This window comes from Argiope bruennichi, chromosome X1, assembly GCF_947563725.1.
Source record: "Argiope bruennichi chromosome X1, qqArgBrue1.1, whole genome shotgun sequence".
Classification (NCBI taxonomy): Eukaryota; Metazoa; Arthropoda; class Arachnida; order Araneae; family Araneidae; genus Argiope; species Argiope bruennichi.
In genome coordinates this window covers 100,496,720-100,518,513 of record NC_079162.1, presented here as the reverse complement: position 1 = coordinate 100,518,513, position 21,794 = coordinate 100,496,720, and the positions used below count along the sequence as shown (strand labels likewise).

Below are 21,794 nucleotides of genomic sequence, written 5' to 3'. Positions count from 1 at the left end.
CAAGTTTGATAACGAATTAATTTTAAGTGAGCAAAACTCGTATACTTAAGAATTACACAATTGTTCTAATGACTAGAAAGTAGATCAAAGATAAATAAAAACAAAGTATAGTATTTCAGACAATCATAATTATCAACATTCATTTGACTCACCTGGCTCATTCTAAGGATTGAGCATCCGCGGGATCTTCTATCAAGAACACTTCTTCACTTAGCCGCAAAAATCACTCAAGATAGGCCGGGACGAGTGCAATATTTAGTTAACACTAACAATACTGCAAATCATCCCAACCTGGCCAGAGTAAATGATAAGACTAAACTGGATTTTCAGTACCTGCATGATAAAATGTGCCGTTTCAGTTCAACTCATCAATACAAATCTAGAAACTCATTAATCATATCGCTTGTTTAAAAGCAACATTAAGCATTATCTAACCATATTTATTATTAGAATTTTGAAATTAGTAAAGGAATGTTAGTACCAGATAAACGAAGTTACCGAATGAAAAGCTGCCAAACCATTAATAAAGCAAAATTCTGAGCAGGCACATGACAGGAACCGAAAAGGAATGATTAAGCGACAAGAGAAGTCAAAACACGAATACTTTCCGAGACACAAAGAATTAATTTATGTCGTGCACGGCCTTTACTTACCACTTGCATCTAGAAGCGCAAGAATTGCATGTAACATGGGTGTGAGCAATGAAAAGTGGTACATACCTGCGAGAGAGACCGAGACAAACTAGTTTCTTTTTAAAAGAAATTGTCATAATAATACACCAGCATTCTGGTTGTAATCGTGAAAGTAGTAGTTTGAAAAAAAAAAAAAAAAAAACGTTTTTGTATTCTACAATTTTATACAAAAAGACATCACACCCACTCACTACTAGCATTACTTGCACATCCTTTAATGGCCGAGACAGAGAAATAAATGACAGTTTCAACAATAACGAAACAATTTTGGAACAATTAACCGAGGTGTAACAGTCGAATTAAACTCAAGAAATTTGGTTAAATGCAGGTGATGACAGTTGGAAAACTATTCGAAATAATCAACAATGATTGGTAAAAACTTGCATTGGATAGCAGACATGTGATGTCATCATTAGACTTAGAATGTTTCCGTCACAAAAGGATAGGTTGTTAACCGCAAACGATTTGAAAGAGTTCGCTGTTCAGTCAGTCATTGAAAGAAACAGTTCGCTCCTAAATGCAGCCAACAGCTGCCGTTTTGGCGTGCACGCGCACCTGTATTCCAAAGTAAACTGATCTCTTTGCGTAATTTATCAGCACAAGTTCAACGTGCATCGGAACTATCGTGACAACTAAATACGTAATGCTTTCGCCAAACAGCAATTGTTTGTTCGCCTTTTCCGATCTAGACAATATCAACACCTACAGCATCGAAACGGGCTACTGCGCTCGGCACTTGCAAGCGGAAAATAAGGATGCTATAAAACTTGCGTTCTTTTAAAAGAGACTAAACTGAAATGAAATTGTAAATGCTAAAAATGTTGGAGCAATTGAAAGTAGTGGCTAACAGAAGCAGAAACACTAAGAGAAATAAAAGTAGTAAAAAAATAAATAAAATAAAACATTTAAAATCTTAAGTTTGAAATAAAAATTTTAAAATCCTCGACAGAATTGAAAGAAAAACCATAGAAGTGATTTCAACTGCATAAACAAGCAAGATACAGCGTCTGTTTTTCAAACTCGAAAGCAAGAGAAATTGAAGGAAAAAAATATATATTGCGTATTCTTAAATTAAAAAAAAATAAAATAAAAAAGAATCGTATAAACAATAAACAATTTTCAGATTGCACGATACACAAAAATAAAATATCTTTCACACGTAAAAAAGTTAATTTAAAAAAGATCAGAAAAAAAAATCGCAATAAATCCGCGGCTTGTTTAGTACCTGTTACAACAAAAATAAACTTTAAACACTCAAGGTTTAAAACAGAATGAAAAGGTAGCTAGCTCGTTCGAAGAGAAAATGAAAAGGGTACTTATCCATTGTTGTTTAGTCCAAGGAGGCACAGTTCAGAATGTTCGGAAACTCGCGTCCGAAGGTGAGAAAAGTCCGAAGCAGGTAAGTAAGTAACGTAACCAGTTACTGCAAGAGGTGGATTCTACCTTGAACTAAACCCCAAGGCAACTACTAAGACTCGTCTGCGTGGCGTCGCATTTGGTGAGTGTTATAAGCGCAGCACAGAAAAAGGGCGCCACGCTGGACAACGATCAGCCAATAGTCGCCAATACGTTCTTGGGAGCCAATAACAATTTGATTCTGAAACTACGTTTGATCAAGCGACAGCCAATAAGAGTGCGTCAGGTAGCGCCGAATTCGAAAGCTGTTCTGGTCAGAATTATCTGGAAAATAAATGGTTATCTTTTGTAGGGGAGATGAATACATGTTAAAATATTCTTCAAGGGAGGTTGTAAAGGGAGGAGGAGAGGGGGAGGGGATGAGTCGATTGACATTTTGTGATATGTAAAATTTTACCCTTTTATTTTCATGCTTTCTAAAAATAGATCAACAGGTAGTCAGTTCTTCGATTAAATTTCATCTTAGATTGGTTGTATGAATATGTTTCTTTAAAAATTATTTTTTAATGGAGGTCTTTTTTTATTGATGTAAGAAATGGGGATAAAGTAGTTTTGTCACGTGTTTATGAATTATTATTTTATCCGTTTACAATGGTTTTTAAAAATAAAATAACAGGTTACTCATTGTTTAGTTTTTATCTTTTGTAAGCTTTATTATTTTTATAAAAAGTTTTTTTTCAATTATTTTATAAAAAAAATCTTGATTTAAAAAAATATGAATCAAAAGGGGTAGATACTAATGTCACATTTTCTTTAATTATTGGATATATTTACGGAAAATATTTGAAACGTTTGCACTATAAATACCGCAAGCATTCCCCTGCCCTAACTTCTCTCTCACACACACAGGCACTTTCTCTCGCGCGCGAGCTTTTGTCTTTTTCTTTTCTCTCCCTCTCTCTTTTTATTTTTATTTATTTATTTTGTAGAAAGTCAGTGATAAATAACGTTTTAGAAAATGGTTATCTGCTGTATAGAAATGGCAATAGTATCAGAATACAGATGGCATGTGAAGTTGCATATCTACTTTTTAACACAGAAAACCATAATAGATTATACACTATATCTCTGCAATACTTCAGATTGCAAAACAGATTGCTTAATCTAAAAAACAAATTTCACAAATCATACAAAAACGGAAAAATTTTAGTTACTTGATTCATCCTATAAATAGATCAAATAAGGTTCATATGATTAAATAAACAAACTACATATTTAAAAAACACAATGAAGATAGATCAACATTTTTTATTTTAGTCTTATTCTTTCTGATTTCAGCCAAAAGACGCGTTTAACTCCCTTTGCATTTAGTTACACGAAAAGATGTGAAGATAATGCTGAAAAAATTCATTTTTCGCTTTATTGTAAATATTTTAAAAAAATTATTAAGAAAAAATTATTTAAAGTTATAAAAGGTGTTTTATTAAAAACTTTCAGTACCATTCCGGCAATCTAGCTCATATGCTTACTTTACAAAATATTAGATTGCTCGTATGTACACTTTATAAAATATTTGATCTCATAAAACTCAACAGAAGTTTTAGAAAATTTAAATGTCACAGAGTAAAATAAAGCCTCTTATTTTAATTTCTGATTCTGATTTAATGAAATTGTTGTATTTTCTCATAGCTAATTTTCGTCTCGTTATTTTAAATAAAAAAAGATATTATTGTTTAAATACAACGGTATGATGTAAGACAACTTAAAACAGACTAAATTCTTCCTAAGTTTTGTTAAAAACATAGTTTGTAAAAAACCCAGAAAAGTTTTTAAGATTAAAAAAATGAGTTAACTAAAATACCAATAATTTATCTGAAAAAATTTTACCTAAAAATTATGGAAGATTGGTGCAATAATTCATGTTAGATGACATTAACATTAACATTTTTTAAATAGATATAAAAGCGGAGAAGAAAGATATTTTCATTAAAATATTGCCCTTAAGTTGTTTAAACAATTAATATCAATTAATTAATTTAAATTATTGAGTTGTTTTAAGACTTACAGTTACTAGACTTAATAGTTAATCATATAGATGACTAAACATGTGTGCTTTTTAACTTCATCAAAGTCTTTTTTAGTGAAAAAAATTACTTAACTCTTTTGTTTGATTATATTGTATTGAATATCTTGGCAATTGTTCATTGAGGTAGAAAAATTCGAACTCATTTTGGTGAAGTTTCGTCCAACTGATTGTAATCTTTTTAAAAACGAAATCATTTTAATTTAAAGAAAACTTACACGCACGCATATGTATCAGTGTCCTTGAGGGTGTTAAAGGTCATGTAATCTTGTATTTTAATTCAGTTACTTTGTACTTATTTTTTTTTTTTTTTGAAGAATCTGAAGTGAAATTTCTTATATTAAAGATCCCAATTTAAAATATATTACAATATTTATTTATTGAACCAAGAAAATGGTATGGGAATTTGTCCGATTCTTCATTATTACTTTCCAAATGCTGCTGGGAAAATATATTGAGAAACATTCTAGTCATTATTCATCTATTCAACATTTTTTTTATGGATAATCAATTAATATTTCATTTACATTCACCCCCCCCCTCCACCAATGCTGATTCTTTAGTCAAAAATTGACCCATTAGAATTTTGTAGGCAAAATGTTTTGAAATTTTTTTTATTTTTACATTCCTTTCCATTTGGGGGAAGAATAAAACATATTCTTGTAGGAAGAATTTCTCACAGATCATAAGTTTGAAAACAAACAATAAAATGAATAATTAATTATTATTAAATAAGTAAAAAAAATGTAGTTCATATTCGTTATTTAACAAATATATATATAATAATTTAATATATAGGGATATTTTTAACTATCTTTGTGAATAAATACAGAAGAACTAGAGAGGCGTTTTAAAAGATTTCATCATCACGATATTTTTTTACTCATGTCCATTTAGAGTCGCAACTCCCAGTTTATTAAACCGTTCGTAAACAAAAATATATTAGATATAGAAAATGTTCAAAAACTCCCGATTTAAAGAAATTTGATCAAAATAATAGTAATGATAACAGTGCCACCCCTCCTACCACCAAATTTTCTTAAGTTTCAACTTTATCTTGCCTTACAAAAATTTTATTTTAAAAATGAGTTCAAAATATGTACATAAAATCTCTTATCTGGAGAAATTTCAACAAAAATAAATGAGCAAAAATTTGAAGATAACACGATGTTGCTGCTGCGGCCACTTGGTGGTTTGAGAGTTAATTTAAACTTTTACCAAAAACGGCTCTACTACCTCAAAAAGAAAGCTAAGATGCTATGATAGAGCGCCGAGTTGAATTATTTCAATGACCTTTTACGTGGCTGAAAAAATTTGCGTTTGCTTGCCTTCCATAATGGTAATTATTATTTTGATTTTATCTTCTTTCTTCGCTTCATTTTGAGTTGAAACAATGCAATGTACTGATGAATTTGATAGAAGTTTTAACACTTTTCAAAAATAATTCCCACAAAAAATTATTAAGATCCTTCCATAAATTACGAGTGATTTTTTAAATCTAGATATAGAGAAATAAGACCACTAAAGGCTAGCACTTGAATACAGTTAGTTATTCTTTCAATATAGAAAACGTTTTTTTTTTTTTTTTTTTTTTTTTTTTCAAATGTTTAATCCGATTTCTCCCATGTGTGTTTTAGCAATGATTTCAAATTTCAAAATTGTTTACTATTTGAATTTTTTTACAGATGTATGCGAAAATGCTGACCTTTTGAATTTTTTTATATCTTTATATTTATTTATTTTTACTCTAGTGTTATTTCAAATAAAAATATATTAGTTCTCCCAATGAAAATAATAAACCTGTGCCTACTTTTTATTATTAAATTGAAGGGGGGGGGACCTCAATAAGCACGAGTTTATTGTAAAAAATACAAAAGAGACGAAATTACTGGCACTGATATTCTACTAAGTTTTAAATTTAATTATAAGTCAAAAACTCTTATAAAGACTGAAACAGGACAGATAACACTCACAACCACGTGGTGGTGTGTTTTTTTTTTTATTATTATTACAATAATCCTAATCTTAATTTGCAATAAGAATGTTCATTTTATCTTCAAGCATCTTAATTACAAGTCCCCCTTAGTATCAAATTTTATTTGTCCTTTTTCTTTCTTTTCTAACATGATACAAATTTTTACAATTTTTCTTTTTAACAGAACAATATCCCCAATAAAAATTAATTACTCCTTCAACGTTGTTTTAATTCAATTATTTTTATCTCATCTGATGAATTACTTATACTTTCATTCAAAAGATGTGAGTATCGATTTTAAAATGAGTATAATTTAGAATTTTTCTCTCCCCTTTCCCCCTTCCCCGGGATGAATGAACATTTAAATGGATAACTCCCCGAATGGAACGTACAAGGCTTTAATACATAATTTTTAGTGTTTTTTAACACATAATTAAAAGTTTGTTTTGAAAGCTACTTTTGTTTAACTTATATTTTGATAAATATGACAGGGATTCCCATAAAATGCACAGTCTGTATTAGACAGAAAATCAGAAAAATAATGGCTATGAAAAGGACAAATCTTAAGGACATTGTATCCTTTTTTTTTATTAGTCAAATATAACAAACAGAGTACTAAACAATAATTATAGAAATTCTAAGTCACGTATGGGATTCCTCACTCTTACAAATATCCTGGTGAAAGATATCTAACAAAATAAAATTAGCAATTAACTATTCTTTGAGGATTTGATTTTCTAATTTTTGTTTAAAATGTCTGATCATATCCAGTCTGATTACTTTTTCTAGCAGTGATTAGGCAACATGAGAAAAACAACAACAGAAAAAAAGAAGAAAAAGTTTCTGCAAAGATTCACAGAAAAAAATGGTTACTCCATGCCCATTATTATGATAAAACCTTAGTTTATTTTATCCACGGTTTTCATTTTTTTATTCTCATTTAACATTATTTTGGTAATGATAAGCGTAAATGCTCTTAATGGATAATAACTTAACTCATTCTGAGGATGCATTTTCCCAAAATGTATTAATGCATTGGAAATTGCACGTTGTGCAAAGAAGTGAAATTGTTTCAATTTCTAATGTTAAACTACAGGATGTCCCGAAAGGTTGTTTACAATTTTTAGAAGTCGGCCAGGCATGTAGAAACAAATCATTTTTACGTTAGAACAATAAGTCAGAAACTCAGAAAAGGTAAAGAAGGTGAGAAGGGGCTTTTCGACAGTGAATTACGTAAAAACAAAGGATATTGCAGATAAAATTAATAAAACAGATTTAAAGAATTATTAATTTATAATAGCACAACGAACTAATTATTTGAACAAGTGTCTACAAAGCGTGCATCGCTTCAGACGCCATGTTCTTTGATCACTTAATTCCAAAGGTTTATTGTTGATACTGCGTTCTGCTTAACGTTATCATATCAGCATGTTCCGAACGGCTTATATTCTTCTCACTTATTTAACTCCTTACAATGCTATTATAAATTTGTATTTAATAAGTCAATGCTGCATATTTTATCTGATGTCTCCTTATTCTTTACTTCATTCCATATTGCAACGAATCCCACTAGGTTCCCGACCTCATGTGCTATCACAAAACTAACTTTTTCCCACATGTCTGACCTTTCAATGCAGTTTGTAAACGACCCTTTCGTGACACCTTGTATATACACTTAAGTACAGCTCGCAACACCAAACTCGATGCAGATAAGATAGGAGTTCGTTCGCGATTGTACAGCTACACCCAATTTGTCTTTGACTGTTGCATTCAGTATTTACTCTTAAGATGTTATAATAACCTATATATGATTAATTTTCTTTTGTTTAACGGCTGCCGAGATTATTTGATCAAAATTTTTGCACCATTAAAACTTTATTTTAAAAATATTTCCGCATTATCCTGGGAGTGGTCGCACGGGATACCAATTTACCGCACTTTTGCTGTTCCACCTGACCTGAAGAATCCATTTATCCATTATCAATTATCTTTTCAGTATCCCCCTTGACAAATGGTTTGTTTTCGATGAATATCGCTAATGCGGCTTTTATATCCTTTCGAGAAATTTTTGGAGAAATGACGCCTCAATGCTTTCAACCATGAATGCTTTTTAAAATTCTAGTTTTAAATTAAATCAGTGATTTTTTTATTTATATATTTACTATAATTTTTAAAAATTAGCTTACGAAAGAAACTAGATGCTTTCTTGACTGCTTTACAAAAATAAAGGGAAAAGAAAAGATCGTTGATGTGTTTTTTTAATACGAAATTTTTTATATCCGTTAGTAATTGATGCACATGATGTGAAGCATATTAATCCGAATTTCGAGTAGTTTCCAATGGATATCGCTAATTCAGCATTTAGACGCATTTGAGGAGCAATGACATAAAATCACCTTCACCCAATAATGCTTCCTTTATTTTACCTTCCAATTAAAAAAGGGATTTTTCATATTTCTTTTCGTTTTTTAACTATGTAATGGAGAGAAAATTTCTAGACTGATTTGCAAATAAAAATATAGCTTTGCCGATGTTTTTACACTAAGCTGTATTTTATTGCCGTTAAAAATAAGTTGTTCATAGAGTAAGACATAATTATGAATCTTAGAAAATATTATGAAGACAACTCATTTTTTTTCCTGCAAAATGTATGTATCAAAAAAAGTAATCTAATTTTCTTTTAATATGGAAATTATTTGAAATATTTTATTCAAATGATTATGCGTATATGTATGATTATTAATTTATGTATATTTACGCGTGTGATTATTATGTATACAAAACAGTAAATGCGTTGTTTTATCCAAATGGTATTTCAAGATGATTTTCAATGCAACTATTAAGAAAAGCAATTAAAAATAGTTAAATTGCTCAAATAAATAAAACACAGATTATGTTAGGTTTATTTGTAAGCTGAATTAGAGGTAAAGATCTCAGTTATCATTTGTCCTGTAATTTAGAATAACTTATCTTGACATTTTAATCTGTATGCAAGCTGATAGTGAAATGGATCTGGTAAATTTATTTTGATATAATTTACGTAGTGAGTTATTAAGCAATGAGTATGCTTATAATGGCATTTAATATCAATTAAGTAGTTATTTTGGAACATAAAATGTTTATGTTTCAAAAGATGATGAATGCAGTTGTATAGATAACTTACCTTTGAATAATTTAGTTTTAAGCTCTGCCTTATGTATTGAATGCAAGTAAATTTTCATTCAATTTTATAGTTTTGTGAAAAAAATGAACGTTCCTTTTTTTTCTTAAATCCTGTTTCTAGTATACTTCTTCCATGTAATGAGTTTTATGTCCATTTTCGACTTACTTAAAAAAAAAAAAAAAGCGAGTATATATTTTGGAACATTCCCTTTATTCGAGGATCATTTGGATTCAATTTTTGATACAGATATACGATTTTGATGAAAATATCACATGACAAATTTTATTCATTTAACTCATTAACTTTTTCAGAAATATTATTCTTTTAACCATAGATAGGGAGATAAACATTATCTATTCTGATGGATTGGCTCAGATATTGACATAAATATAAGTCATAAATTCTAATTAATTTGAGTTCTAAAAATAATTTTCTAACAACTCGAATTCCAACTTTATTGTAATTCTGCGTTGCGCTGGCTATTATTTTCCCCATATAAACAAAATGCTCTGTTGGCAAATTCCTTTTTGAAACTATTCAGGTTCAAATTTCTTTCTCACGAGCTTTTTTTAGCTACTTTTTGCCTTCCTTGTCAGTTCGTTGAACTGCTCTCGTCATGGCTTTAGCAAAATCTCGATAAAAGACAAAAATTTGACTATTTGCTAAAATTTTTGAAGAATAAAAATCGTTAAAAAAACTCCACGCCTGTTCCTTCAAGGAGTTTCACATATATAAATTTAGTGTTATAATTACAAATTGCAAGGTATTAAACTAATTACGTGTTTATTATAATGCTCATATACATACAGACAGACAGACTTTTTTTTAAGACGTGGAGAGGGGTGTCGGAAAAGTCTAAAACTTGTAGAAACGTTAAATTTCGTGGTATAATGAGGATTGTAATAATATGTCTTGATATGCTTCCATCCTAGAAAATACAAAAGTCTTTTCTTTTACTATATCAGAGTTTTTCGAAGGAATTTCCCTCCTCTTATGTTGAAACTCTCTTCCTCTCTCTCTTGAATGAACAGTTGGGGTCGGCTTTTCTATAGGAAAGAGCGGGCCAAAGCAGAAAGGAAACATTCTTTTGCTCCATTTATTGTAAAAGGGGGAGAGGGGAGACAGGTATTTACGAACCCCTCTGACCCTTTTTTTCTCCCTCCCTTATAATAGGAAAGGGGTAGACTGTAGCAACATTCCTACGACGACCGAGAAGAATAATTTCCTCTTGACTTAAAATAATTGAAGAGCTTTGTCTCTATCACTGCATTATTATGAACATCAGAAAATTTTGTGTTCATTGAAAATAACACAGATCTTGTTTCTGAGAAGCTTTCATGGGCTTCTTTTAATGTGCAAGTTCTAATTTTTCTTAAGATGTAGATCAAAGTTTTCTTTCAAATGGAAAAAAAGAAAGAAAGAAGGAAGGGAAAAAAGAAAGAAAGAAAGAAAAGAAAAAGAATATACGACCTCACTTTCGTCAATAAAATTTTGCTACGACTTTAAAATTGGCAAAAGATGAGGTATTAATGAATTATAACGAGCAGAAAATATAATTAAATATTTTTGTTTAATTTTAAAACTTAAAACCAAGAATATTTTAACTGTTTTCTATAGTAAATGTCAAAAAATGGGACATTTTTATTAAAAAAAAAGTATGTGAAAATTTTTCCGACCACGCTATGAGTCAGGAGTTGAGATTACAAACTCCGTCGTAAATTTACTTGTGAAGTATTGTATTTCAACACCTTTGTGAATCTAACTTTTCAACTATAATAAAGTAGCTGTACTGAAGATTTTAATTCCTTTGCGTAACTGTTTTAAAAATTTGCGTATTATTAAAAAATATATAATTTTAAATAATAATAATTTATATAATTTTAAAACCAAGAATATTTTAACTGTTTTCAAGAGTAAATGTCGAAAAATGGAACATTGCTTAAAAAAAATAATAAAAAAAAAGGCATGTGAAAATTTTTGAGACCGTGCTATGAGTCATGAGTTTAGATTACGAATTCTGTTTTAAATTTTCTAGTGCAATATTATATTTCAACTCTTTTACGAATCTGATTCTTCAATTATATTTAACTAGCCGCACTGAAGATTTTCATTCTTGTGCGTAATTATTTAAAAAATATTTCGTAAATGCAAAATAATTCAATATATATAACAAAAACTGATAGATGCAAGTAATGGTAAACTGGCAACATAAATGTTTCATAATTTGAACGAAGCAAATTTCAAAAATGTTCCATTAATTCAATATTTTAGTTTAAAAAATAAGAAATCTTTTAAACTTAAGAGATTCTTTTCAAAATATCTTAATGAAATATCAACCTTGAGCTCATATTTGTCAAATAATAATCGAGTCAAAAAAAGAAAGAGCAAAATGAAATCTTACGCGCGGAATATTTACATCATTAATAATAGGATGTAATTCATTTGAAAAATATTGTACGTCTTCTAAATTGATGCAATTCAGGAATTTCATTGGAATGATATTCTAGCACGTATTAGACGTTTGCCTACCGATTTCCGCAAATATTAGAGTAATTTGTTGTTAATTATTTATTACGAATTTGAATATTTTGAATGCTAACTAATTTCTTTTCCTAAAAATAAATTTTTTATTAAAAAAATCTTCATAAAATTCTTCAAAAATATGCATTAAAACTACATACAGTTAACATACATAAAATTATTAATAATTAAAACATACCGAAAATTGAAAGGCCTATTAAATTAAGACCTATAAGAAACATATAAAAAGCGCCTTAAATTTTAAATGAACATTCATTATGTGACAGTCAAAAAAGATGTGAAATTCATCGCAGAGAAAAAGAAAATTGTTATTGCGCACAACAATCAATAGAACAGTTTCTTTAGTGTTAATTAGGGTCCTCCATTACTAAGAGGACCATTTACAGGTACACGGAACTAATGTTGAAACGGTGAAAAATGCAAAATATATGGTAAAATGGTTAAAGTTTTTTGAATTCAAATGCTTCCTTAATTAGACTTACAATTGATGATGTACCTATATGTCCAAAAAAAATCATCATAACAATTCATTTATTTATTTTGCTTTAAAGAAACAGAAGATTTTAGAGTCTAGTTATTTTTTAATTGTTTCACACATTAACTAAAATTCCCGATCTCAATCTTTTGTTTTTAAACTTGAGTTACTTAATCCTTCGACCAGATAATAGGTCATTATGACCACTAAAATACATGTTGAGTATATGTATATTAACCCTTTGCAATCGAGAGATGACTCATGGTCGCCATTCAAGACGGTGCATCACTTTGACATTTTATTTATTTATTTATTTTCAATTTTAATTGTTAAAAATACCTACAGGATAGTAAAAATATGTAAATTAACTTTTCGGAGAAATTCAATTTGAAACAATTATATATATTTATTCAATAAGCAAGCTCTTGTATTAGGTGAATAATTTTGCATCTGATTACTTTTCCGAATGTAAAGGATTAAAATGAGTTTAAACAATCTGATCCTCCGACCAGATTATCTGTCATTGTGACAACTAAAATGCACGTTAAGTACACGTGTATTCAAAGATTATTTCGGTTGGAGGGTTAAGTATTTTCTATCTTCTACGCAAAATTTGAAAAAGAAATTTCAATAAACTATATGCGATTTATTTCAAAATCATTAATTCATATTTTAGACCAACACTTGAGACATTTCACGGGCTTATTAAATTGTTAGTTTTATATTAATGTCTTAAATTAAAATTTTTATATGTTGTTTTTAATTTTATTTTATTCACTATTTAATATGAATTAAGTGAACTAGGCTATACGAACTAAGCTATAGAACTACTCAGTAAGAGTAGTTCTATAGCTCTACTTCCTTTAAAACATTCGATAATAAGATGCTTTCTGAAAAAAATTTAAAATAAGTTTAAGCAATCTGATCGCTTTTCTAAAAAGCACTATAGGTAACATATAATTCTGACTGCTATTATGCCTTATCCACATGGGTGTGCAATTCTAAAATTCCTATCAATCTAAAAGTGTAACAAATGTCAAAAGATAAGTTTACATATAGTGGGCTATTCAAGTTCACCAATGGAGTTTAAAGAATTTATGAAAAGCCTGTAGATTCGTTGGATATCCATTATTGCATATTTCCAAATCCCTTTTTAAATGATCGATGATTATACCCAGATGCACTTAAATATGACTCATGTGGAGAACTAGAACATATAATTCTGACTACTATTATGACTTATCCACATGGGTGTGCTATTCTAAAATTCCTATCAGTCTAAAAGTATAACAAATGTCAAAAGATAAGTTTACGTATAGTGGACTATTCAAGTTCACCAATGGAGTTTAAAGAATTTATGAAAAGCCTGCAGATTCGTTGGATATCCATTATTGCATATTTCCAAATCCCTTTTTAAATGATCGATGATTATACCCAGATGCACTTAAATATGACTCATGTGGAGAACTAGAACATATAATTCTGACTACTATTATGACTTATCCACATGGGTGTGCTATTCTAAAATTCCTATCAGTCTAAAAGTATAACAAATGTCAAAAGATAAGTTTACGTATAGTGGACTATTCAAGTTCACCAATGGAGTTTAAAGAATTTAAGAAAATCCTGCAGATTCCTTGGATATCAATTATTCCACATTTCCAAATCCCTTTTGAAATGATCGATGATTATACCCAGGTGCATTTAAATATGACTCATGTGGAGAACTAGAACAGTAAAAACTTTCCTTTTATAAATTGTTTTCATAAGGTAAAGGATTTACTACATGTTTTATGATTTCGGATGTTTTCTGTATTACCATATTCAATGCTGAGTATAAAAGAGTTTCTTTATAAATTTCTTTGGGATTATTTGTCAAATTAAGCTTACCATAGCTTTTCAAAGCAAGAATATTTTCCCATATGTGACACACCGAAACGGAAGTAAAAAATCTTCAAATCATGAGAAAAACTAATTGAGAAATTACCTAGAATAAAGACTTTTGAAACTTGTTTTCAAATTATTTAAAAAAATTATTTCCATGCTTAATATTATTTTAAAATATGACTTTCTTGTTTGATACTAAATTTAAACTTGCAACAAAAAATTAATTCAATTTTGAAAATGTGTAAAGTATATCTTAATCAGTTAACTGGTTCGATCTCTTCGGAAAATGCGTATCTAAAATGTGTCGCAAAAATTTAGTTATATTTACTACTTATTACTCCTGACGAATAAACTCATTATAACGCAGAATGTTGCATTTGTTCCATGACGAGCATGCTCGTCAAAATCAGTTAACAGGTTAAACTATACTTTTCCCAAACAATATATCAGAAAGATCGAGTATATCAGGATTAGAATTACAAAAAGTAATGTTTATAAATATTTTTAAAGCATGCTTTCTTAATTTATTTCCCACTGTGGAAATATTTAGAATAGAAAATCTTGAAAATATGTTAATGAAAATATTAAAAGATAATATTAATCAAAATTCATAAATACCGCATAAAACTATCACTAAAAATGATGCAAAATAATCCTAATTAAGAGATAAAAAGATGCGATAAATATATATAATGTGATATTTTATTTCATTATTTTGATGCAAATATTTTCTAGATCTTCAGATTCTATTATCTTGCATCATTATTTGGTTGAATCGTGACTCTGAATATTGAGATTTTAAGGTGTGTGATTACGTTAAGGGTTAATTTTTTGAAAAACTTTCGAAAATAATTATATTTAAAAAGATTGCAAAAATATCTATGAAATCAAAATATAACAGTTAAGTGGTAAAAGCTTTTAAAAATTAGAAACAAAGGCCGTTATATGGCTAAAAAGAGGTATAACGCAAAAATCTTCTAATTTAGAGGTTTATCAAATGATTTGCTTAAAATTTTGCAGTTTGCTTAGAAATATATTATGTAATTCCTAAACTAATAAGCCGTATATATATCCATTCTTTAAATACTGGAGTTCGACTAATAAATAATACGAAATTTTCAATTTTTTCACATTATACAGCACTAAAACAACTATAAAATATTTGAAAAAGGCCTTTATATGGCTAAAAAGAGGTATAACGCAAAAATCTTCTAATTTAGAGGTTTATCAAATGATTTGCTTAAAATTTTGCAGTTTGCTTAAGAAATATATTATGTAATTCCTAAACTAATAAGCCGTATATATATCCATTCTTTAAATACTGGAGTTCGACTAATAAATAATACGAAATTTTCAATTTTTTCACATTATACAGCACTAAAACAACTATAAAATATTTCTAAATGAATAGATTATTTATTTTCTAGTTCAGGAACTGCAGAAAATTTTGAGAAATTATTATACCAAATTGGAATAGCAAATCTGCATTAGATTTTAGTTTATCAGGTTTTTCATTAGAACATTCTATCAAAGATTAGAATCTGAGGAAATGTGATTCAAAGATGTAAAATAGCATTAAAACATATATAAATACAAATATAAAAAAGCAACGTAACTTCCTAAACAGGCTTAGAAACGAAGCTGTAAAGAATTTATAAAGAAGCTTGTTAAAACATTAAGAATATTAAATTGAAAAAAAATCATAATTTCGCAAAAAAGTTACTTTTTAAAGTAGTTACCAACTTTAAATACTTTTCAATATCATGGATCTAAATTTCAATCAAGGACTGGACAATATCTTATAACATTTTTCTGAGTGTCTTATGTTAAATATGTAGAAGTAATATATCAAACGAAAATGTAGAAAATATTTTAATAAAAATCGTTAAAAATAATTCTAAAAAAAATACTGCACAAAGCTAATACAAAAATTAATATAGAATAAACCTAATTAAAAGATTTAACTAAGAATTACATTTATGGGTTACTTTATTTCACTTTATTAGTTTGATTAAAATATTTTCTGTATCTTCAAATTCTATTTTCATATACGATTATTTGGCTGCTTTAAGATTTTGTAAAGAAATGTAACGAATTTTATTGTTCAATATATGCATTTTTTATATAAATAGTATAGTTTCAAGGACTGGGGCATCCAATAAGTAATCTTTCAAAAATCTTCCTAATTCCTAAAATTTTTCTGACTTAACATTCTGCATCTGACTCCCCAGGAAACAATGTTGTTAATTTCTTAATGAGTTCTTTGTTTCCGAAATCAGCTTTGCCGACATGCCTTCATTGTAGGAAAGAAGGAATCGGAGAAAGAGACATTGTGTAAAGGAAAGTAGAAAGTGGCGAGAGAACAGGTAGCATGCCCAGGTGCTAGTATACCAGTCTTACCACTTTTAAGCACAGCACCTGCTATTTTTATGATGAACGAACACAATGGATTTCTACCTAGTGACAGCTCGAGGGAAGTCAAGCTCAAGACTTCTCGGAACTCTACCTCAACCCCCTTTTTAAGTCGGCCCAGACATTGATTTCTCTGCGGAAGTGAAATGGTACACACGGGGGAGGAGAACAACCAGCACTGTCAAAGTATAAGTTATTGTACTCTGCAATGGTTATTATAGCAAAGAATTTAAAGAATGCATTTAGTTTGAGGAATCTTTTACCAGAAGAACCGATGAGAAATATCTAGAAATCATCTTAAACGTGGTGAATTTAGGTTTAAAAGCTTTACGTTTAAAAATCTGAAATGGTACACACGGGGAAGGAGAACAATCAGCACTGTCAAAGCATAAGTTATTGTATTCTGCAATGGTTATTATAGCAAAGAATTTAAAGAATGCATTTAGTTTGAGGAATCTTTTACCAGAAGAACAGATGAGAAATATCTAGAAATCAGCTTAAATGTGGTGAATTTAGATTTAAAAGCTTTACGTTTAAAAATCTGAAATATAGCACAGAATATTTTATCAAGGAAAACGATAGTAAATAGCTAGGAATCCTCCTAAACATGGTAAAAAAACGTTTAAAAGCTTTACGTTTAAAAATCTGAAATATAGCACAGAATACTTTATCAGAAAAAGCTAAGTATCATCCCACACATGGTAAAGCTATTTTTCAAAATCTGAAAAATAACAGAGAAATTGTGGTAAGGGCAACCGACAATATCCCTTTTCCTTAGGAAACAAAATTGTACTATCGGATCAACTCCTTTTAACAGTAATTATACAGCCACAGTAAATGAATAAATAAATTGGATTGTTTATTCATTACATTATACTTATTTCAAACATATTATTAACTTATATACAGAATTAAGAACATACTCAGTTAGAATAAAATAACTAAACATTCAATTAAAGCAAAGTACAAGAAAGAATTTAACTTAAACAGTTGTATAGGTAGAAAAAGGAAACAGAGAATATTGAAAAAAAAATTAAATGATACCAGTGAGAGCAATTTCCCTGGACCTTTCTCACATGTTATGTAAGAAAGGTATTATCACCCCCCCCCCTCCCCCGCATACAAATTGTGGATCTTGGGCAAGGACATGAACACCACGAATGCCCAGATTTCCATTCACATGAATGTTTCGTAGTATAGCTTCGTAGAATATTTCATAGTATAGTAAAGAAAACCAAGTTTGCATTTGGGATACTTTCTTTTCAATCAATTGAAACTAAAATTTGATCCAGAATTACAATTTAAATCATAATATCACATTCCAAATTTCGTTTAGTCTGGTTTGGGTTAATTTAGTTATATTAATGTCCCGTTTTAAAGCAACACTAGGTCTATTTTGGACCTCGTCATTTTGAGCCTCGGTCAGATGACGAGGACGACACCTGAGTTGGCACCCCCTTTCCTAATTTCTACACCACAATCACACCACACCAGCGGGAGGAGTTTTAGTTCCGACTGATTTAACGTGCACCGGACCCACTTACACGACGGTTCTTCGGTGCAATCGGGCCTCGCACTTGAAACCCTCCGGTTCCGAAATTGAGACCTTCTCACCAGACCATCGCGGCCCTTCCAAAATTCGTTTATTTAAGTTGTTGAGTTTATGAGCTATCATGTTTACATGCACTCGAATGTACCGACCAATATACGGTGAAATAATTGAACGGAATTCGTTCAAAATTCGGCACTGTTCTACATTCTAGATGCTAAAACGGTGTATCAAATTTCATCCATCTGGTTTTTCATGTTTTGTAGTTATCATATCCACTTGCCCTTGGACAGACTGATAGAAAAATTCGTTGGATTCGTTCTAGATTCTTAAAATTTGATTCATACTAAATTTCAGCCATATATTTAGTTCAAAGTGTTTTTGAGTTATCGTGTTGATAATAGACAGACATAATTCTAAAAACGAATTTTTTGGACTCGGATAAATCTGAAAACTTGGGGATTCGTCAATATTTAGAGTTTGAATGTTTTGACGTTCCTCTCCGTGTGCTTCGTATACAAGAAAAGAAACAGAAGGAATTAAAATTTTGTCGCTTTCCTTTGAATTTTATCACCACTTTTAATCTTCTGAACATAGATGCCATCGGTTTTCTTGCCAGTTCGAGGGAGAAATTCCTCATTCTTTCACGATAATCCTCCCTCTACCTGCTTTTTTTTCAACTTTTTCTTGTTCAAACTGGGTTTTTTCATTGTCATACTTTGTTATCAAGATAAGCTTATAAATGTTCAATGGTTTAGGGTCTGGGAACTGCGGCGGATAGTCCAAAGACTTAGGTGCCCATGTACATTGTCACAGTAAAAGTAAATGGTACCCGGTACATTACTTGAAATTTTAGATAAAAACATCAAACAATCCGCTAAAAAACAAAACAAATTTCAATGTTGATATGTATAGTTCTCTTAAAAGGTTATCTGCCATACACCCACATTCTAATTCTTCCCTGAATGAGAACTTTTAAAAGTTCTCATTCAACAAAGAATTTGATGCTAGTAAAATACGCCTATACTGCATTTATTTTTTAACACATTGTTCATCATGTGAATTGCCAGTATTTCACGCCTATATCTGATTGGGTATTCTCTTTACTACTACAGTTAAGAGATAGCAAAAGAGTAACTATCTTATTAGATAAGGGTCCGAATCACAGGCATAAATCATGGCAGTCAATGTGTTAAAATATAATTGGTGAACTATTATCGCCTTCAGACAAGGCAACGCATAATTTTAATTTCGAAACAATCCGAAAAAACATCTAATGACTATTGTTAAGTTTATCTATTGGTTCCTGTTCCAATTCCGTTTATCAGCAATTTCATTATCTTAATTAAACCTGATATCGATTCAAATCTGATTTTTAATGGCGTAATATGAAGTAAAAAATGTTGAAGGAGCATTAAAAAAATATATACTCTCTGAATAAAGAGAAGAAAGTAAAATTCCAATACCTGATAAATTTGCTCATGAGTATAGTGGCAAACATTTTCAAATTACTATAAAACACTTTTATCCCAAACTCCCATACTTTAGATATGACCGGTTCGTATTACAAAAACTCAAAATATTAAGGAAGAAAAAAGAATCCGCAGTCCTTTGACCTCAAGTGTAAAAAGAAAGACAAAACTTGAGAGACGATGAATAATTCTTTAAATATGGGTGAGGTTACTTCCTTGAGTGAAAATTTTGTTTGATCATCATTTATTTAAAAATATTCGTCACTGAAGATGTGCAAACGAGTTCTACATAATTTATTTTTCCTCTTTTGTCAATTTGTTCTTTATATATTAGATTTTGATGCCAGCAAATATTAACCAGAATTTGATTTTAAAAAACAGCTGTCTAATCTGTATTAGTGGCTCTTTTGTTTTAGTCGCATTAACAAAGAAAGATGATGCTTTAATTTACCATTTCTATTCTGAAGTAATTTGAGAATTGATGGCTCTTTTCAAATTACAGGGGAATTATAAATGAATATCCCAGCTTTACTGGTTAGAATAGAAGAACCAAAGAACAGCCTTGTTATTAATCGGAAATCAAAAATAAAGTTTAAAGTTTAAATTCAACACAGTTATACGTGTTCAATGTCAGCACCCCCAGAAATGCAAAGGGTATAGAAGAGGCAATTTTTTCTGCTTGCCGGGTGTGAAGCTTTGGAAAGATGCAGACATGCGTGTATGGTGATACTTTATTTTTTTTCTTTGGCTACAACAAACAGCAGGTGTTTGTTTCCCCGCTACCAACAGACTTTACATTGAAGAACTTAAGATATACATCTGCAGTCTTTCGAAGCGTCACATTAATATCGTTCGTATTTTTGGAGGGGCTTACAATGAAACTTACAACTGTGCTGAATCTAAACTTTCAACTGTTATTTGTAATTTTCGATGAGGAACAAGGTTGCACTTTGTTTCGTTTTCTTTTAACTGTTAGCACTCGAAAAACTAATTCATTGTATAATTATTCCCTTAGTACAAGGATTACTGTATTGATTGATTGTACTGTATTGATGATTAGGAATGTTTACTGTACTTGATCTAGTAACGTACTGGTTGGTTAATGTATTGTCTGTGTTTTAAGTTGAATTTTCTCTGAAAAATTAATCTACATCTTCTTATAAATCTGTAGGTATTTTTAACAATCAAAATTAAAAAAAATAAATAAATAAAACTTCAAAATAATGGACCATCTCGAATAGCGTCTGAGAGGAGATATCCATGTGCAGAGGATAACAGCTCTGCAAAGTTGGAATATTGATTTACTCTCCCCCAACATTTTTAAAAGAATCATTTATCTGTTATTATTCATTCTTATTTCAATTACTCATTTGAAAAAAAATATCTATATGTAATAATCTGTTTGATTGATATCGGTTGGTTTTGTTAGTTTTATGGTTTAAAAGCCAGTTTTTATAATAGATATTCATTATTATGTTATATACTTAGCTCTTTTGGATTATTCAACGTTCCTCAGTGAGCGGTGTTACAAACCTTTGCTTAAAATATATGATAAAATGGACTTAAACAATATAGCTTCTTTATATTTGTATGGCTTTCTCTCATATGGCACTGGATCCCATGGAGGGTAATTGTAATCATGTTCCTTTGAAAAATAAATAAAGGCTTTTTTCAAGTAAAATCAGAATTCAAACATTAAAAATTAGAAAATATACAGAGTAGTTATAGAGTCATTGGACAAACTTTAAAGGAAAAGCAAGTACACGGAAACAGGTCATTTTCGCAATAGTACAGGAAGTTACAAACGCAAAGCGAGACCCTACAAAAATCTGTTTATCAATGAATTAAATAATGGATATAACAGATAAATTTAACAAAACAGGTCTAATAGAATCAAAATTAACAATAGCATAGCAATGTAATTGCATAAATAACATCATTACAAGTTTCTTCATAAATAACACTATTAATAACAGTAGTCTAAATAACACTATTACAGCACCATATCAAGCAGGACGCATCACAGGAATACTAAACGGTTTGCCGCATGAAACTATGTGGGCTTTGCGTATTGTTACTAATGCAACTATGCAATTCTGCTAATGTAAATTTGTATTCCATTAAACCTGTCTTGTATATTAGGTACCTGTCTACTATACTAAACCTGTCTTGTACCTTTTTTAAAACTT

At 29.8% G+C, this 21,794-nt stretch overlaps 1 long non-coding RNA gene across 1 annotated transcript in view; it reads right to left on the bottom strand.

Annotated features, from left to right (window-relative positions):
* The window catches only part of LOC129958097 (uncharacterized), a 65,923-nt gene that overhangs the window by 25,520 nt on the left and 18,609 nt on the right, over positions 1–21,794 (bottom strand). The window lies entirely within an intron of this gene.